Source organism: Trachypithecus francoisi, unplaced genomic scaffold (assembly GCF_009764315.1).
Source record: "Trachypithecus francoisi isolate TF-2019V2 unplaced genomic scaffold, Tfra_2.0 Lachesis_group12, whole genome shotgun sequence".
Taxonomy (NCBI): Eukaryota; Metazoa; Chordata; class Mammalia; order Primates; family Cercopithecidae; genus Trachypithecus; species Trachypithecus francoisi.
Genome location: NW_022681457.1, coordinates 63,366,706 through 63,387,591, shown reverse-complemented (window position 1 = coordinate 63,387,591; position 20,886 = coordinate 63,366,706). Strand labels below are relative to the sequence as shown.

The following is a 20,886-nucleotide window of genomic DNA, read 5'->3' as shown; positions in this document are numbered from 1 at the left end:
CGACAAAAAATGTCATAATTAGCCGGGTGTGGTGGCCTGCGCCTGTAGTCTCAGCTATTTGGGAGTCTGAGGCAGGAGGATCACGTGAGCCCCAGGAGTTCAAAGCTCCAGTGAGCTAGCTCTGATCACGCCACTCTACTCCAGCCTGGGCTACTAAGACCTTGCATTAAGAAAAAAAAAAAAGAAAGAAAATAAAAAGAAATAGTGAACATTCAGGCGAATTTAGGCGAAGCACAGGGCATTCGGCCAGGTGTGACATGCAAGGTGGAATGGTGGCAGGCAGCCCGACTCAATTCCAGCCCCTAGCTCATCTTGGATCTGTGACCTGAAGCTCGTTCTCAAGGACCTGACGGCGCCGGCGAGACCCCGGGCCGGTTGCTGGGGTAGCACACAGGCAGCCGGAGGGGCGCGCAGGAGGGTCCGGGGCAGGGTCCGGGTCCGGGAAGGCTGGGCAGATGAGAGGGCCAGAACAGGCGAGGCGGCCATGGAGGTATCCAGGAGCTGCGACAAACGTGCGAGCAGGGCCACAAGTTACCCACAGAGCCGCCAACCACCACCGTAACGGGACTTCCCAGCCTGCCCCGCGCCCTTGGGCGCAGGCGCAGTGAGGTGGACGGAGGACACGGCCCTAGGTTCTGTGGGCGCGGCCTGGCACCTAGCCCCGCCCCAGCCGCGGCCACACCCCTCGCTCCTCACGAGGTCAGGAGATCGAGGCCATCCTGGCTAACACAGTGAAATCCCGTCTCTACTAAAAATACAAAAAATTAGCCAGGCGTAGTGGCAGGCACCTGTAGTTCCAGCTACTCGGGAGGTTGAGGCAGGAGAATGTCATGAACTCAGGAGGCGGAGGTTGCAGTTAGCCGAGATTGACGCCACTGCACTCCAGTCTGGGTGACAGAGTGAGACTCCATCTCAACAACAACAACAACAAAAAATGGACTTGACTAGAACAAAATGAGGTGGACTAGAGATGCTGGCATTTTGTCTGGATGTAGGAAACAGGGAGCAGAGTGGAAGGTTCCTCCTGCTTGTCCAGTGGTTACCCTTGGGGAGCAGAGTGGAAGGTTCCTCCCGCTTGTCCTGTGGTTACCCTGAGTAAGCCCTGTCTTGTTTAGTTTCATCACAAGGCAGGGCTTGAATGTGTCAGCCTATGATTTGGTCATCTGTGGTCTCTTCCAATTAAACAAGGAATGTGCAGCAGTGAACGTCATGGAGATGTTCATCCAGCAGCTGTTGTTGGAGGATAACTCTGTTCCCAAAGTTTATGTTATTATTTTTTAGTTTTTTATTTTTTATTTTTAAAAAAGGCATCCTAGAGGGAGACTGAGGGGTTTAGTGACAGCCTGCCCACATCTGGGCTCATACTATGCCAATGTGGTCTTCCTAAAATACTGCATTGATCATGTGAAAGACCTGCATTAAATCTTTTCAAGTGGCTCTCATTGCCCATAAAATAAATCTCAGACTTCTCATCCTGGCATTAACGGTCCTCCTTGAGTTGACCTCGTTCTGTGTTAAGGCTTCCTTCTAATTATTCACGAAACCATAGTTTCTTCAGCAAAACTAGTCTAGTTGAGCTTTTGCGACCTTTCTCATTCTTTGTGCTTTTATGAATCCTATTCATTTTTCATGGCCTTATTCAGATTCATCTTCTGTCTTCCCTGAAGTCTTTCCTCTATAGCCCAACTTCAAGTGTTTTCCTTCTTGTGATTAAAAGATTTTTTTTTGTCTAGGCACGGTGGCTCACGCCTGTAAATCCCAGCACTTTGGGAGGGTGAGGCAGGAGGATAGCGAGGTCAGGAGTTTGGGACCAGCCTGGCCAATATAGTGAAACCCTGTCTTTACTGAAAATACAAAAATTAGCAGGGCTTGGTGGCACATGCCTGTAGTCCTAGCTACTTGGGAGGCTGAGGCAGTAAAATCACTTGAACTCAGGAGGTGGAGGTTGCAGTGAGCCGAGATCCCACCCCTGCACTCTAGTCTGGTGACAGAGCGAGACTCCATCTCAAAAAAAAAAAAAAAGAAAAGAAAAAAGAAAAAAGAAAACAACAATCATCCACATTCCTATCACTCAGAACCAATCACTGCTAACTTTCTTTCTTTTTTTGAGATGGTTGTCTCGCTCTGTCACCCAGGTTGTTGTGCAATGGCACGATCTCTGTTCACTGCAACCTCCGCGTCCCGGGATTAAGCAATTCTCCTGTGGCAACTTCTCAAGAAGCTGGGATTACAGGCACCCGCCACCACTTCTGGCTAATTTTTTTTTTTTTTTGAGACGAAGTCTTGCTCTGTCGCCCAGACTGGAGTGCAGTGGCCGGATCTCAGCTCATTGCAAGCTCCGCCTCCCGGGTTTATGCCATTCTCCTGCCTCAGCCGGGATCCCGAGTAGCTGGGACTACAGGCGCCCGCTACCTCGCCTGGCTAGTTTTTTGTATTTTTTAGTAGAGATGGGGTTTCACCGTGTTAGCCAGGATGGTCTCGATCTTTTGACCTTGTGATCCGCCCGTCTCGGCCTCCCAAAGTGCTGGGATTACAGGCTTGAGCCACCGCGCCTGGCCTAATTTTTTGTATTTTTAGTAGAGACAGGCTTTTGCTGTTTTGGGCGAGGCTGGTCTTGAACTCCTGACCTCAGGTGATCCACCCTCTTCGGCCTCCCAAAGTGCTGAGATTACAGACATGAGCCACCTCACCCAACCAGCCGCTAACATTTTTGCATATTTACTTTAAATCTTTTTTTTTTTAAAGAAAAATCACTGTTGGTTTGATGACAATGATATTACATTTTTCATTTAGTTCATTTCATTTTCATTTTTATTTTTGGAAGAAAATCACTTTCTTCTAATTAACTCACAAAGAATAAAATCATAACAGCTAGTTTAAGGAGGCTACACAAACATTTGCCTAGCCCCACATTCTACACGACCTTAATGAAATTCTACACAGTAAGAACACCCTTTTCCATTTCAATTCTGAAGCAACGAAGCTATGAATGACAAGGAGAGGTTTAACCGATGGTTACACTTTATACCTTCACTATCAATCATATTTTTATGCTAAATTAACTTGGCTATGAGAGCTGATTTTTCATTACTCCAATGTGACCTTCTTGATCAGGCCAATCTGTTTGCAAGTCTGCACTGTTTCAGCACCTCACTGGAACCCTCACAGAGCTTTCTGTCACCCTGGTTCTGTGCATCCTCCAAAAACTGGCCTCACAGAGCAAGGCCGCTGTGCCGACTGGGTTCCCTGAGGCTACCGGTAAGTGATGTCAGGCCTTACAGGCTCAGCATTACTTCCTCCACGGAAGCCCTCGGTGATGGCGTGGCCCAGTGTGTGTCCCATAGCAGAGCCCACAGTCAAGTCGGCTGCAGTGGTTGCCATCTGGGCCCTCAGACCTGGCTGCTGGGGCGCAGCAGCAGGAGAGCCAACTCCTGAGAGGTGGGTGCCACTATTGGCAGCTAAGCTGCTGGTGCTGGCTTGGCTGCAGCTCTCATCTGAGGTGCCCGGCTGGCCAGAGGGGCCATGTGGGAGGTGCGGCTTCGGCTTCCATGGGCCATCCTAAGTGCGTGGCGGCTTGGCATTTGGATGTGTGAAAACAAGCTGTTTTGTTCATTTTAAAGAGCTCGAACAATGCAGAAAACTGCAGTGATAAAATTTAGAAAATATATAATCCTCCCCAAATCCCACCACCTAGAAAGAACCACCATTAGCTCTGTTTTTATTTTTATTGCCCCGGCTGGAGTACAGTGGCTCGACCTCAGCTCACTGCAACCTCTGCCTCCCAGATTCAAGTAATTATTCTGCCTCAGCCTCCCAAGTAGCTGGGATTACAGGTGTACACCACTATGCCCGGCTAATTTTTTTGTGTTTTTAGTAGAGATGGTGTTTCATCATGTTGGTCAGGCTGGTCTCGAACTCCTGACCTCAGGTGATTTGCCCACCTTGGCTCCCAAAGTGCTGAGATTACAGGCATGAGCCACTGAGCCCAGCCACCATTAGCTTTGAATGAGCATTATATCAGAAACATATGCACATATGTGCACACATTCTTTCCTTCTGCACGTGGAGGACATTTTGGTGTTGTCTTCTGTCTTTAGACGCTGCTGGGGAGAAGTCTGAGGGCCATTTTTCTACCTGGGACCTGAAGAAGTCTTTATGATTGAAGTACAGTGACTTCGGTAGGACATAGAGCTTTTTCTATCAAATTTCCTGATATCCCCTTTCAACATGCAGACTTTTCTTCCCCTAATTCAGCGATGTTACTTCATGTTTTGTCTTTGATTTATTTTTATTTTTATTTTTGAGACAGAGTCTTGCTCTGTCACCCAGGTTGGAGTGCAGAGGCTCAATCTTGGCTCACTGCAACCTCCACCTCCTGGCTTCAAGCAATTCTCCTGCCTCAGCCTTCCACGTAGCTGGGACTACAGGTGTACACCACCGTGTCTGGATAATTTTTGTGTTTTTAATAGAGATGGGGTTTCATCATGTTGGCCAGGCTGTTTTGAACTCCCGGCCTCAAGTGATCTACCTGCCTCAGCCTCCCAAAGTTCTGGAATTACAGGCATGAGCCACTGTGCTTGGCCAGGTAATATAGGTTCAGTCCACAAACCTAAGGCCCTCTTCTTTTACTCCCCACTTCTCTGGGCTAACTCATCATCAGAATCTCAGCTTAAATTTCACATAGTCATCTCAAGGGAAATAAAAACATACATAGAACTGAATCGAAATCAAATTGTAACATATCAAGGTATGTGAAATATAGCTATAGCAGTGCTGGGAGGGAAATTTGTAGTGCTAAATGCTTACATTACATTGGAAAAGACAAAAGGTTTCAAATCAACAATCTAAATTCCCACCTCAAGGAAGCAGAAAAAGAGCAAAATAAATCCAAAGCAAGCAGAATGAAGGAAACAGTAAAGAGCAGAAATCTATAAAATTTGAAAACAGGAAAACAATGGGGGAAAATCTGTGAAACAAAAGGCAGGTTCTTAAAGTTAGCAAAATTCATAGACCTCTAACAAGACTGACAAGAAAGATACAAAGTGCCAATATCAAGAATGAAACAGAAGGTATTAGTACAGATTATGCAGCCAATAAAAGGATAATAAAGAAATACTACAAGCAACTTCACACTGATAAATTCAGCAACTTAGAAGAAATGAACCAATTCCTCACAAAACACAAATTACTAAAACTCAACCAAGATGAAATAGACACCCTGATTAGTCCTATAGCCATTAAATAAATTGAATTTGTAAAAGCCTCACAAAAGGTCGGGCACGGTGGCTCACGCCTGTAATCCCAGCACTTTGGGAGGCCGAGATGGGTGGATCACGAGGTCAGGAGATCGAGACCATCCTGGCTAACATGGTGAAACCTCGTCTCTACTAAAAAAATACAAAAATTAGCCGGGCGCAGTGGCGGGCACCTGTAGTCCCAGCTACTCAGGAGGCTGAGGCAGGAGAATGGCGTGAACCTGGGAGGCGGAGCTTGCAGTGAGTTGAGATAGTGCCACTGCACTCCAGCTTGGGCGACAGAATGAGACTCTGTCTCAAAACAAAAACAAAAACAAAAACCTCACAAAAAACAAATCTTCAGGTCCAGTTGGTTTCACTGGAGAATTCTACCAAACATGTAAAGAATATACGTTTTACACAATGTATTCCAGAAAATCAAAGAGGAGGAAACATCCAGATTGTGTTATGAGGCCAGTATTACCCTGGTGCCAAAACCGAAGATATTACAAAAGCAAAGCAAAACAAAAGGCTGTAAATCATTATTTCTCATTAACTTAAATACAAAAATCCTCAACAAAATACTGGCAAATTGAGTTCAGCAATGTTACAAAAAGAATTATACAGCATGACCAAGAAGGAATGATTTCAGGTATAGAAGCCTCGTTCAGTATTCGAAAATTAATCAATGTAATCCACCATATCAATAAGCTAAAGAAAGACCAGGCGTGGTGGCTAATGCCTGTAATCCCAGTACTTTGGGAGGCTGAGATGGGCGGATCACTTGAGCTCGGGAGTTTGAGACCAGCCTGGGCAACATGGTGAAACCCTGTTTCTACAAAAATATAAAAAGTAGTCAGGTGGGGTGGTGTGCATCTGTAGTCTCAGCTACTCAGAAGGCTGAGGCAGGAGGATTGCTTGAGCTTGGGAGGTTGAGGCTGCAGTGAGCCGTGACTGTGCCACTGCAGCCCAGCTTGGGTGACAGAGTGAGATCCTATCTCAAACAAACAAACAAACAAACACAAAACTGTTAAAAAAAATCATGCTCATATCAATTGACACAAGAATAAAAGCACCTGACAAAATTAAATCCATTCAAGATAAAAGCTCTCAGCAAACTGGAAATAGAAAAGAACTTCCTCAACTCATAAAAGAATATTAACAAAAAACTACAGCTAACATTACACTTAATGGTAAAAGACTAATTCTTTCTTCCTAAGGTCAAGAAAAAGGCAAGGATGTCCACTCTCCCCACTCATATTCAACACAGTACTGGAAGTTCTAGCCACCACAATAAGAAATAAAAGGCATACAACTTAGAAAAGAAGAAATAAAACTATTCTTATTTATTCTTATTTGCAGATGACATGATTGTCTATAGAGGCAATCCCAAGAAGTCTACAAAAAAACCTTACAGAATTAAAAGTAAGTTCAGCAAGATTGTAGGATACAAGATCAATACACAAAGATCAATTGCATTTCTATATACTAACAATGTGGAAAGCAAAATTAAAAACACAATGCCATTTATCGTTGCTCCAAAGAAAATGAAATGCTTGATATTAACTTAACAAAACATGTACAGTATCTGTACACTGAACATTACAAAATATTGATGAAATAAATCAAAAACAACCTAAATAAATGGAGAAACATACTGTATCTACGGATTGAAACCTAGTAGATGTGTTGTTTCTCTCCAGATTGATCTATGTAATGCAACTCTTATAAAAATTCAAGCAAGGTGTTTTGGAGACATAGATAAACTATTATGTGGAAAGGCACAGCTCTAGAATAGCTAAAACAATTTTTTTTAAAAGAAGAGTAATGGAGGAATTACTCTAACCTGATATTAAGGCCTACTGAATCACCACAGTCATCCGTATAGTGTGGTGTTGGAGGAGAGATGGAAACATATAACCATGGAACAGAATAGATAACTCAGAAATAGACCCATACAAATACGCCCAGCTTATTTTTAACAATGGTACAAAAGTATTTTCAATGATGAACTTTTAAACAGTGTTGGAGTAATCGGACATCAATAGGCAAACAAACAAACAAAACCCTCAATCTACAACTCAGAATAGGTCATAGAATTTAACATAAAATATAAAACTATAAAACTTTTAGGAAAAAACTGTCAGAGAAAATCTTCAGGATCTAGAAGTAAGCAAACATTCCTACAATTAATACCAAAATGAACTATCCATAGAAGGAAAAATTGATAAATTGAATCTCATCAAAATTATAAAACATTTGCTGTGCTCAAGCTCATGTGGGCTAGGTGTGGTGGCTTACACTTGTAAGCTTATGCTTGTAATCCCAGTGCTTTAGGAGGCCAAGGAGGGAGGATTGCTTGAGGCCAGGAGTTTGAGAACAACCTGGGAAAAATAGTGAGACCCTATCTCTACAAATAATCAAAAAATTAGCTGGGTCTGGTGGCATGCTTGTGATCCTAGCTACTCAGGAGGCTGAGGTGGGAGGATGGCTTGGGCCCAGGAGGTGGAGTTTGCAGTGAGCTATAATACACCACTGCACTCCAGCATGGGTGACAGAGCAAGACTCTGACTCTAAAAAAAAAAAAACAAAGTAAATAAAGCCCATGTGAAGATGATAAAAAGACGAATTATAGACAGGGAATAAATATTTGGGAGCCACATATCCAATAAAGCACTAGAATTTACAATATATAAAGAACCTAAAAACCGAACGGTAAAAAAGCCCCCAAACAATCCAATCAGAAAATGGGCAAAAGACACGAACAGACATTTTACTGGAGAGGATATACAGATGGCAAATAAACACATGAAAGATGTTCAATACCATTAACCATTAGGGAAATGCAAGTTAAAACCACAATGAGCTATTACTACACACCTGTTAGAATGGCTAAAATAAACTAGAGGCAATGAATTCTCACAAGGATGCAGAGAAATTGCATCAGTCTTACATTGCTGGTGGGAATGTAAAATGGTAGAAAACACTCTGGAAAATGGTTTAACAGTTTCTTAGAAAGCTAAACATGCAACTGCCATAAGATCCAACAACTGCACTCTTGGACATTTATCCCAGAGAAATGAAAACTTACATTCACACAAAAACCTGTACGTGAATGCTCATAACAGCCTTAAAAACAATAGCTATTAATAACGATTGGTAATAACCCAAATGTCTTTTGGCAGGTGAGTGATTAAACAAACTGTGGTATGTTCAGACCATGGAATTGTACTCAACAATACGCAGAAACAAACTATCAAAACACACAAAGACTTGGAGGCATCTTCAGGGAATTATGCTAAGTGAAAAAAGCCAATCCAAAGGGTCACATAGTAACGTATATGATTCTTGTATTTTCCATTCTTGAAATGACAAGAAGAAATGAAGGCTAGATTAGTGCTTGCCAGGGGTCAGAGTGGGATAAGGAGAGGGAGGAAGAGATGGCCTGACTGTATAAGGCAACATGAGGCATCTTGTGGTGCTAAAACTATTCTGTATATTGACTTTACTAACATCAATTTTTTTTAAGACACAGTTTCATTCTGTCACCCAGGCTTGAGCAGAGTGGCGTGATCTCAGTTCACTGTAACCTCCACCTCCTGGGTTCAAGCGATTCTCGTGCCTCAGCCTACAGAGTAGCTGGGATTACAGACTTGCACCACCATGCCCAGCTAATTTTTTTTTTTTTTTTTTTTTTTGTATTTTTAGTAGAGATGGGGTTTTGCCATCTTGGCCAGGCTGGTCTTGAACTCCTGACCTCAAGTGATCTGCCCGCCTCAGCCTCCCAAAGTGTTGGGATTACAGGCGTGAGCCACCGTGCCTGGCCTATCAATATTTGTTGAATGAATATCTTGCAGAATTTTTTAAGGCTTTGAAATTGCTTTGTATTTGGCAAATACTTTAAATCTAATGCCTCTCCCACTTGCTTTTTTGAAAAAATGAGTATACCTTATCCTCTTCCCAGGATAGCCCTCAGACTTTCCTGGGCGGGCCCTGCATCTCAACAGCCTCCCTGGAAAACATCCTCTGCTTCTCTGGACTCTCCAAGTGGGACAGCTGCAGAGAATATCTGCCCTCTTGACCCTCCCAGGCTGAGCATACCCAGTAATTGGTCTTATTCTGTGTTGGAATTTTAGAAAGATAGTGTGATGTTATTATTATTCTGTGAATAACAACTTTGAAATTGATCCAATGCTCAATGAAAATGACATTTCTTTTTCTTTTTTTGAGATGGAGTTTCGCGGCCCGGCGCGGTGGCTCAAGCCTGTAATCCCAGCACTTTGGGAGCCCGAGGCGGGTGGATCACGAGGTCAGGAGATCGAGACCCTCCTGGCTAACACGGTGAAACCCCGTCTCTACTAAAAATACAAAAAACTAGCCGGGCGCGGTGGCGGGCGCCTGTAGTCCCAGCTACTCGGAGGCTGAGGCGGGAGAATGGCGGGAACCCGGGAGGCGGAGCTTGCAGTGAGCCGAGATCGCGCCACTGCACTCCAGCCTGGGCGACACAGCGAGACTCCGTCTCAAAAAAAAAAAAAGAGATGGAGTTTCGCTCTTGTTGCTCAGACTGGAGTGCAATGGTGCAATCTTGGCTCACCGCAACTTCTGTCTCCTGGGTTCAAGTGATTTTTGTGCCTCAGCCTTCTGAGTAGCTGGGATTACAGGAGCGCACTGCCACACCTGGCTAATTTTTGTACTTTTAGTAAAGGCAGTGTTTCGCCATATTGGCCAGTCTGGTTTCGAACTCCTGACCTCAGGTGAGCCACCCACCTTAGCCTCCCAAAGTGCTGGGATTACAGGTGTGAACCACTGTGCCTGGCCATCTTTCTTTCCTTCCTTCCTTCTTTCCTTCCTTCCTTCCTTCCCTCCCTCCCTCTCTCTCTCTTCCTCTTTCTTTCTTTCTCTTTCTCTCTCTCTCTCTCTCTTTCTTTCTTTCTCTTTCTTTCTTTCTTTCTCTCTCTCTCTCTTTTTTTTTTTCTCTCTCTCTCTCTCTTTCTTTTCTTTCTTTCTGAGACAGGGTCTTGCTCTGTTGCCCAGGTTGGAGAAAACCCTCTGAGAAACATCATATCTATGGAAGCTGTTCATACATAGTATATCAGTGGCCTGTAGAGACAGGGGTGCTGTGGAGGAAATGAACTTTCATTTACTTGCTGAAAACTGCATTATTAGCTCCTGAATTTCCAGCCTGTTATATAATTGTTTATGTGAACATGATGCATTTTAAGGTGTAATATTTAAAATTTACTTGGCATTAAATCATAGTTCTGCTCTTAACATACTTTATAGATAACTTGGGACATGGTTTTATTCATACAGATTATTAGGTTCATTTCTTTAAAAGAGACTAGCTCCTTTTAAGTAGTGGATTTGATGTGTAGAAGGGTAATTTAGTAACCACTAAACTATAAACTATGCATTTGAGAGCAGAGGCAGTGGGGAATATGGTATAATTACTTGAGATAAGGTATGTTTATAATTTGTGTTTTCTCATGGAGAAGATTAAATATATAGCTTAAATATAATATATATGCTCATAGGAACCCTTTTCATTAGATGTGTGTGTACTAAGAGTAGAAGGTTCTTAAAATGGCTGTTTCTCTGGATTGATTGTTGAGGGAAGAAAGTGTAATTGCTCCAGACCAATCTGGCTCAACTTTCATGTAACAAAGTTGTGAGTTGTTTTTCAGTTGCCATGGACCCCCAGGTCAAAGGTCATGTAACCTGAGCTTGCACAGATGAACAGTCTGGGTAGTGGGAACCTAAGTGCTTGGACTGAGGAGAGGGGACTGAATTAAGAAGCGGACACCACATGGCAGCATCCAGGATCCAATCAGATCAAGCTCTGGTGTCACCTCATGGCAAGATCCAGTCAGATCATGCCTCCTGGCAATCACCTCATTGCAAGATCCAATCAGATCATACCTCATTATCCTATGCTTATAAAACCTGATCCAAATCCCAGCTCAGGGAGACAGATTTGAGTGTTTCCTCCTGTCTCCTTGCCAGTCAATTCACAATAAAGTATTTCTTTTTTCAAAAGCCAGTGCCATGCTATTGGCCTCTGTGTGCATTGGGCCCATTGATTACTTAGTAACAAAAGTGACAGATTATTTTAGATGACTCCTTAACGACTTCTTTTTCCTGAAACTTCACATACCTTCTCTCTTACTCTCACTTTCAACAACGAAAGAGAACTTGCATATGTTCCATTACATCTGCACAATGCTCTACGTGTCTAACCATATATACTTTGCCTTCTCTTCTGTTATTATGGGTATACCTCTGTTCTAAGGCCAACCCTTTGTTTTGTGCATTACATTTTATCTTCTTTTGCCTTCTTAAGAACCTTCTCCAATAGATTTTCTCTTTTCTGTCTCATCACATTTTCCCCACCCACTGGAACATTCCCATCGGATGTACGTTTGCTATGTTTCCCATCTTAAGATTCAGAAAACTTCATTATTCTATAACCTTCTCTAGGGATGACTTTATTTCTCTCCTCCACTTTATAGCAAAACTCCTTGAAAAAGTTGTCATATTCTTTCTTGAATGCATGTGGTCAGGTTTTCAACCCTGCCTGTCCTCTAGTGAAGTAGCTTATGTCAAGGTCACCAATGACCCTGTGTTGCTAAATTCAATGGTCATTTCTCAGACCTTTTCTTTCTCTCTCTCTTTCTCTGTTTTTTTTTTTTTTTTTTGTTTGTTTCTTTTTTGAGATGGAGTTTCACTTCTGTTGCCCAGGCTGGAGTGCAATGGCACAATCTTGGCTCACTGCAACCTCTACCTCCCGGGTTCAAGCGATTCTCCTGCCTCAGCCTCCTGAGTAGCTGGGATTCAGGCATGCCCCATCACACCCGGCTAATTTTGTATTTTTAGTAGAGACAGGGTTTCTGCATGTTGGTCAGGCTGGTCTCCAACTCCTGACCTCAGGTGATCCACATGCCTCAGCCTCCCAAAGTGCTGAGATTACAGGTGTGAGCCACTTTCCTTCCTTCCTTCTTTCCTTCCTTCCTTCCTTCCTTCCTTCCTTCCTTCCTTCCTTCCTTCTTTCCTCTCTCTTTCTTGTCTTCCTTCCTTCTTCCTTCCTTCCTTCCTTCCTCCTTCCTTCCTTCCTTCCTTCCTTCCTTCTTCCTTCCTCCCTCCCTCCCTCTCTCTCTTCCTTTCTTTCTTTTCTTTCTCTTTCGACACAGGGTCTCACTGTGTTGTGCAGGCTAAAGTGCAGTGGTGTGATCTTGGCTCACTGCAGCCTCAACCTCCCAGGCTCAAGTGATACTCCCACCATAGCCCCCTGGAGTAGCTGGGACTACAGGTGAGTGCCACCACACTTGGCTAATTTTTAAATTTTTTGTAGAGACAGGGTTTCATCATGTTATCCAGGCTGGTCTGGAACTCCTGGGCTTAAACCATCCTCCCGCCTTGGCCTCCCAAAGTGCTGGGATTACAGACGTGGGCCACCATGCTTAGCCTAAACCTTCTCTTTCTTGACCAGTCTACAGCATTTGACATGGTCACTCCTTTCTTCAAACTCTTTGCAAACCCTTGACTTTGGGATAACACACTGTCGTGGCTCACCACCTTCATCACTGCTCATGCTTTCTTAGTCTCCTTTGCTGGTTATTCCTCATCTTCCCGGCCTCTACGTGCTAGCTAACCCGGGTCTCTGTGTTTGAGCCTTTTCTCTATATTCCCATTCCTTATGTTAATACTTTCTAAACTTTTTCATATCATGGCTCATGCAGAAAATGACCACTTGTTTTGGCACACTGGGGTCAGTAAGGCCACCCAGGGCTTGAGGTGACCAGTCTAGAGGCTCTCGCAGTCTTCAGCTGTCACATCTTGACTCACCCATAACCCGTTTATATGCTGAGAAATGTCAAGTGGAAAACTCTACCAGATGATCACATCTCTCTCTTCCAGACTTTACTTATTTATTTATTTTTTTGAGACAGGATCTCACTCTGTCACCCAGGCTGGAGTGCAGTGGCACGATCTTGACTCACTGCAACCTGTATCTCCTGGGTTCAAGTGATTCTCCTGCTTCGGCCTCCTGAATAGCTGGGACTACAGGCATGCACCACCATGCCCAGCTAACTTTTGTATTTTTAGTAGAGATGGGGTTTCACCATGTTGCCCGGGCTGGTCTTGAATTCCTGACCTCAGGTGATCCGCCCTCCTCGGCCTCCCAAAGTGCTGGGATTACAGGTGTGAGCCACCACACCTGGCCTGTCAATGCTTTTTACTTTAGCCATTTGAAGGGGGGAGTAGTGGTATTTCATAGTGGTTTTCTGTTGCGTTTCCTTAAAGTTGAGCAACTTTTCATGTGCTTATTGGGTATCCATACAGCTTCTTAAAGTCTCTTTTGCCCATTTTTTTTTCAGTTGGATTGTTTATTATTATTGATTTGTAAGAGTTCTTTTATTTTCACTTCCCGATATAAGTTCTTTGTTCTAAATACAAGACATATGTGTTGAATATTTTCTTCTGGTCTATGGCTTGCTTTTTCTTTCATTTAATGGTATCTTTTTAAGAGCACAAGTTATTAATGTTAATGATACCCAGTTTATCAATAAGTTTTTAAAATTTAGTGTTTTCAATTTCCTTTAAAATAATCTTTGCCTATCCCAAGTTTTCCAAGACATTCTATCTTTCTTCTAGAAACTTGATAGTTATAGCTTTTCCTTTTGTTTTATCATCAACCTATTTTATTTGAAAATGCCCTTATTTTGATTTCATTTTTTAAGGATATTTACTCTGTATACTGAACCCTTGGTTGGTCATTTCTTTCTTTCTTTTTCTTTTTTTTTTTAACACTTCAAAGATGTTATCTCCCTGTCTTCTGACCTTCATACTTTCTGATGAGAAGCAACTGGTAATTTTAATTATTGCTCTACTTTTTCTCTATTTTCAAGATTTTCTCATTATTCTTGGTTTCACTAGTGCCATGATATACATAGGAGTATTTTTCTTTGTGTTTATTCTGTTGTGCTTCACTGAGTTTCTTGAATCTGTGAGTTTATCTCTGGAAGGATCGCTTGAGGCCAGCAGTTCGAGACCAGCCTGGGCAATACACTGAGACCCTGTCTCTACAAAAAAATTTTAAAAGTTAGCCAAATTGGAAAAGTTTTAGCCATTCTTTCTTCTAATACTTATTTTGACTCCTTCTCTTTCTTCTTTCCTCTGGTACCCCAGGCACACAAACCCTAGTCATTTCTTTTATTGTTCCGCAGGCTCCACATGTGTGTTCAGAGAGGGTCTCTCAACAGTTCTCCTGTTCTGTCTCCAGTTTTTTTCACATACATTCGGTAAAGATCCATGGAGTAGAGTTGGCTATGAGTACAGAGTCTCTGTGTATGGAGCTGTTAGGGATTCTAAACCATCACTCAAACCTTCGTTTCATCTCTAGAAATTCATTAAAAGTTCAGTCTTCTCTTCTTACCCATCTGCAGCGAGATCCTCTGCCCCCTGCTGCTCAACCAAGGGAAGGCAACCATGCTTGTCAGTTTTTGGGTTTTTTCATTGGGTTTTATGCATTCTCAGCTCTCTGATGCACTTAGAAAGACTGTGATTAGCGGTTAACCATCTTTTTCTTGTTGTTAGGGTGGGGAAACATTGTCTTGCAACCTCCTACATTCTAAATGGGAGTAGAATTATCCTACTAGTTTTGATATATTATGTTTAATTGTTTTCCTTTATAAGCACTTTTTAATTTCCCTGATATTTTTTTTCTCTGACCTCGGTGTATGTCTGAAATGTTTTAAAATTTCCAAACATACAGGTTTGAAAAAAATATATTTTTATGATTGAATCCTAACTTAATTACATGTTGATAGAGATTAAGGCCTGTATGCTTTGGAATGTTTAATATTTGTTTTTAACTTTTTAAAAAACATTTGCCTTAACCCTTTGAATGGCCAGGTTTTATAAATGCTCCAAGTGACTGAAAAAAGTATGTAGTCTGTTTTTTAGCTATTGGTTCATTAAATCAAGTTTAGTGTTCAAATTTTCTCTTCTTTCTTTCTTTCTTTCTTTTTTCTTTCTTATTTCGACAAAGTCTTGCTCTGTTGCTCAGGCTGGAGTGCAATGGTGTGATATCGGCTCGCTGCAACCTCTGCCTCCTGGGTTCAAGCGATTCTCCTGCCTCAGTCTCTCTAGTAGCTGGTATTACAGGCTTCCTGCCACCAAGCCAGGCTAATTTTTGTGTTTTTAGTAGAGACAGAGTTTCAGCATGTTGGCCAGGCTGGTCTCGAACTCCTGGCCGCAAGTGATCCGCTCACCTAGGCCTCCCAAAGTGCTGGGATTACAAACGTGAGCCACTGTGCCCAGCCTTGTTTTGTTTTATGAGAGAGGCTCTCGCTCTGTCACCCAGGTTGGAGCGCAGTGGCACAATCATAGCTCACTCCAGTCTTGACCTCGTGGGCTCAAGCAATCCTCCTGCCTCAGCTGGGACTAGAGGTGCATACCACCAAGCCTGGCTAATTTTTAAGTGCTTTGTAGAGGCAGACTCTTATTATTTTTTAAATAATTTATTTTTATTGGTACATAATATATATACATATTTTTGGGGTACATGTGATTATTTATTTATTTGTCTATCTTTGAGACAAGGTCTTGCTCTGTCACTTAGGCTGGAGTGCAGTGGTGCAATCATAGCTCATATCAAATCAGTGAAATTGAGATATCTACCACCTTAAATATTTGTCTTTTCTTTATGCTAGAAACATTGAAATTATTCTCTTCTAACTATTTTGAAATAAATATGCAATAGATTGCTGTAAACTATAATCATTCTTCTGATCTATCAATACTATGTTATGACTTTTTTATATAAGAAAAGTCTTGCCTGTCGGAGAACAGTTAAGTCTTTAGTCTTATTTCATAGCTATTCCGGTATTGGGGACTTGTTTTCAATTTGATTGTCATCAGCCAAGTATAGGATTTTTTTCCCATTTGAAATAGTAGGATCTATTAGTGACTCTGACTCTATGAGCTTCCGGAGCAAGTCTTCGATAGTCATCTCATTTCCCTGTCATCAGTATCTTTGGCGAGTGTTATGGGAGATTCACGAAGATCACGAACACACTAAGATCATAGTGCCACAGTTTATCGGAGCTGGAAGGAACCCAAGGAATCTCCACCCCTCTTCCTTTACAATGACATCACTGAGCTCTAGAAAGGGAAAGGCACCTGCTTAAAGTCTTACGTAAACTGATGGCAGAGCAGGGACAAAGACTCTAATCTCTTGACCCTCCCAACCCAGGGCCTTCTTCCTCTGCACTTGCCTCAAAGGCAGAACACTAAATCATGCCTGAAATTTTAATATTGTTTTGTCAGAGTTGATTTAGAATTGACAGTGACAGGAGTGTCAGGAAATAAAAGTATAGGAAGTGCTGTGGTCCCTTGATGTCTAATTGTAGATAGGAGTAAAAGACTTGAGTAAGGGTGGGAGGATTTGTGCACAGAGCCTTTGGGCTGTGCAGGAAATTATGAATGCTGCTGTAACACTCGTGTTGTCTCATCCTGTTTGGAGTAAGGAAAATGTTACTCCACATTTTTTGTTTTTAATGTTACAAGTTTCCCTTTTCACTTCTTCCTTCAGTTGGTTTTCTGCCTCTTTTCTTCTTTCATTGCTTTCTTAGATACCATTAACCCTTCTTTTTCTGTAATCTTTGTTTTTTTCCCTACTAACCTCTGACATAAAGTATTAATTTTTGGTAATTTTTTTTCTTCTTTGAAGTGCTCCTTCTGGCTACAAAAACTTCCAATTAAGTTTTTTAAATAAAAGATAGAAGTTAAAAGCAACTGCTGCCTGGGGTTAGCAGGATGGAAACTTGTAGCTGCTTGAAGCTATACTTCAAAAAGAGAAAAACTCAATTTTAAAAGTGTAGAGGTTTATTCATAAAATACATTGTGTTAAAAAAATGACTGTGAGTACTTTAGGCTGTGGAGAAGGGAAACTGTAGGTCACTTGTTCTATTGTATTTATTTACAGAATATTCTTTTACTATGTAATATTTTTATTCTAAATAAAAGGAAAGGGAACATTTCCAGCATCTGGATTCTTGTTTATTCTGTTTTTGATAATAATGTTAATTAATTTAATAATGAGATTCTCATTTTTATTCACCAAATAACTTTAATGAAGTTCTTATGTATATTTCCTCTTCTGTGCTACTTTATACATACACAAGAATATAGGAAGGTATCTCAAATTTCCCATTTTAGCAAATTCTCTTGTTCCTAAATTCCACTTACAAAGACATCCCAGAGAGTGTGCATGTATTCCGCAAGGAATCACGCAGAGGGTGATGAGTAAGTGGCTAGGGGCTCTGTTGTACACAGGCTGCCTCCTTTAACTGCAGATTTCCAAAGGGCTGTAAGCTTCTTCCTTCTTCTTTCTTCTTTCTTCTTCTTTCTTCTTTCTTCTTCTTTCTTCTTTCTCCTCCTCCTCCTCCTCTTCCTCCTTCTATTCCTCCTCCTCCTCTTCCTCCTCCTCCACCATGCCTAGTCCAGAGGAAGGACAGTTTCTGGGGCTTCTTTTTAGCCTATTCTACCATGAGTTATCTTACTCCATGGGTTAGGTGGCCCTAAAGCAACTCCTAAAATGACACAACAAAGACTTATGGCGGGTAACCCAACAAAGGAGATACGCGAATTCCTAAAAAATGCTCAATCCAAAATCAGGCAAGGCATGGCATGTCTTTTAATAAATCAGTCAGTCTTCTCAGTGGACTTAAACCCACTCATATGTATTAACAGTCTCAATTATGTCATATTATTTTACAATATAATTGTTATGTGTGTTATATGTATATTATATGTGTGTCTGTATTTCTTTCTCTATTTGATATTTTCTTTGTCCTTTTATTTTCTAAATGTGTTTGGATATTTAGGATATTTAGGAAGATGGATTTTTTGTTTTTTGTTTGTTTCTTTGGAGACAGGGTCTCACTGTGTCACCCAGGCTGGGGTGCAGTGGTGTGATCATAGCTCATGGTAACCTCGAACTCCTGGGCTCAAGTGATCCTCCCACCTCAGCCTCCTGAGTAGTTAGGACTATAGACATGCGCCACCACTCCTAGTTAATTTTGAAATTTTTTGTAGAGATGGGATCTTGCTATGTTGCCCAGGCTGGTCTCAAACTCCATTCCTCAAACAATCCAACTGCTTTTGCTTCTTGAAGTGCTAGGATTACAAGTGTGAGTCACTGCACCCAGCCTGAAGGTGGATATTTTTGTTCTAGTAATTACCTTTATACTTAAAAAAATGGTTAAGATACGTTTTTAAATTTAATCTTTTATTTATTATTATCATTTATTATTTTTTTTTATTTTGTAGAGATGGGGAGCCTCACTATGTTGCCCAAGCTGGTCTCGAACTTCTGGCTTCAACTGATCCTTTCACCTTCGCCTCCCAAAGTGTTGGGATTACAGGTGTGAGCCACTGTGCCTGGCCTTATTTAACCTTTTAATATCAAGTTTGTTAGATTAAAAAATAGCAACCCGTTTTTATTGAGATATAGTTCACCTATCATATGATTTAGTCATTTAAAATATACAGTTCAGCGGTTTTTAGTATATTGACAAATATGTGCGACCATCACCACAGTCAATTTTATTTTTTTTTTTTGTGAGACAGGGTCGCACTCTGTTGCCCAGGCTGGAGTGCCCTGGCATGATCTTGGCTCACTGCAATCTCTGCCTCCCAGGTTCAAGCAATTCTCATGCCTCAGACTCCTGAGTAGCTGGGATTACAGTTGCCTGCCACCACGCCCAGCTAATTTTTGTATTTTTGATAAAGATGGGGTTTCACCATGTCAGCTAGGCTGGTCTCAAACTCCTGACCTCAGGTGATCCATCCGCCTTGGCCTCCCAAAGTGCTGGGATTACAGGTGTGAGCCACTGCACCTGGCCAGGGGTAGGACTTTCATCATGCTGAGTTGGAGGTTAGGGAAGGAGTGAGTTGTGACTCAAATGCTACAGACTCTGAGTGTTCTTATTGAGATTTAATAGATTTTCTTGAATAAATGCTTCTTTATTTGCTTCATGCCATGAGGACAATTTCCAGAAACTTTAAATAATTGTTTGTTTGTTTTTTTGAGATGGAGTTTTGCTCTTGTTGCCCAGACTGGAGTGCAGTGGCGCGATCTCGGCTCACTGCAACCTCCACTTCCCAGGTTCAAGTGATTCTCTTGCCTCAGCCTCCCAAGTAGCTGGGGTTACAGGCACATACCCCCACGCCCAGCTAATTTTGTATTTTTAGTAAATTTGGAGTTTTGCCATGTTGGTCAGGCTGGTCTTGAACTCCTGACCTCAGGTGATCTGCTCACCTCGGCCTCCCAAAGTGCTGGGATTATAGGCATGAGCCACCGTGCCTGTTTTTTTTTTGTTTGTTTGTTTGTTTTTTGTTTTTTTAAAATAAGTCTCATCAGTTTTGGTCATTTCTCTAAAGTGAGTTCATGGAGGTCCTTACTCTGCCGTTCCAGAAGTCATTCTTTCTAATGGTATGGTTTTAAAAATGTACTATCTAGTCCAGAGGAAGGACAGTTTCTGGGGCTTCTTTTTAGCCTATTCTACCATGAGTTATCTTACTCCATGGGTTAGGTGGCCCTAAAGCAACTCCTAAAATGACACAACAAAGACTTATGGCGGGTAACCCAACAAAGGAGATACGCGAATTCCTAAAAAATGCTCAATCCAAAATCAGGCAACAAAAGAAGAACAAAAGAACAAAGAACAGATGGGACAGATAGGACAAATAGCAACATGATAACTTCTAAACCCAACCATATCAGTAATCAGATTAAATGCTGTGTACACCCCAATGAACAGGGAGAGATTGTCGAATTAGGTCAAAAGTAAGACCCAACCTTATGCACTGCCTGCAAGAAACACTTTAAATATAAGGGCATCAGCCAGGCATTGTAACTCATGCTTGTAATCCAGTACTTTGAGAGGCTGAGGCGGGCGGGTCACTTGAGGCCAGGAGTTTGAGACCAGCTTGGCCAACATGGCAAAACCCCATTTCCACTAAAAAAAAAAAAAAAAAAAAAAAATTAACTGGGCGTAGTGACACCTACCTGTAATCCCAGCTACTCGGGAGGCTAACACATGAGAATTGCTTGAACCTGGGAGGAGGAGGTTGTGGTGAGCCACGACTGCACCACTGCAGTCCAGCCTGGGCGACAGTGAGACTCTGTCTCAAAAAAAAAAAAAAAAAAAAAAATATATATATATACACACACACACACACACACATATACACACACACACATATATACATACACACACATACACACATATATATATATGGGCATCAATAGGTGAAATTTAAAGTGATGGGAAAAGATGTATCATGCAACACCAATCAAAAGGAAGCTAAAATGGCTGTATTAAATGCTGCCATGGAGGCCTCCTGACTTTCACACCATGCTGTGAGTTGATAACTGGCTGTCCTGAACCTGTCATGTTCTTTCTTCGGTGCTTCAATAGCACTGAACAACAAGTGATTAGATTTCTGAGTCTGTATAACTACTTTCCCACGTCTACCAAATGCTAGAAATATCGCTTGTGAACCAGTGCTTCCTTTTCCCTTGTATCGCAGCCAGTTCATCACAGATGAAAGTACTAGTGATTATTAGTTAAGCAATTACACAGCT

General features: G+C 41.9%; 1 pseudogene; it reads right to left on the bottom strand.

Annotated features, from left to right (window-relative positions):
- Positions 1-3,110: 3,110 nt before the first annotated feature.
- Positions 3,111-3,557, bottom strand: LOC117093866 (annotated as a pseudogene).
- Positions 3,558-20,886: the final 17,329 nt, after the last annotated feature.